Source organism: Penaeus monodon, chromosome 34 (genome assembly GCF_015228065.2).
Source record: "Penaeus monodon isolate SGIC_2016 chromosome 34, NSTDA_Pmon_1, whole genome shotgun sequence".
In the NCBI taxonomy this organism is placed as follows: domain Eukaryota; kingdom Metazoa; phylum Arthropoda; class Malacostraca; order Decapoda; family Penaeidae; genus Penaeus; species Penaeus monodon.
The window spans coordinates 7,894,725-7,895,086 of NC_051419.1; positions in this window are offsets into that span (position 1 = coordinate 7,894,725).

Consider the following 362-nt stretch of genomic DNA (forward strand, 5'->3'; position numbering starts at 1 on the left):
CACTTCCCATTCATTGTCGTGTTCATTTGCATTACCATGTCCCTAAGTAATACTAATTACTAATAACCGTGCATTGCTGTATAATGCACTACGAGTTATATTTCATCATACAACTCCTCTCAATCACTTTCTTTTTCTTAACTTAACCATAATTGCACCTTGTTTAAAGCGCCTGTTGTTTGTGTAAGAGATTTGTTTTCCTTATGGCAGTATTAATCTCTCTTTTTCATAGTTGCCGTTTGATTATATTCACTTCATTAGGATTAAAACCCACAAGACAAGATCAAACCGTATGTCATTTATTTATCGATCTTCTAAATCATTACCCGGCATTCGTCAACAATTCGTCTAGATAATCCCTC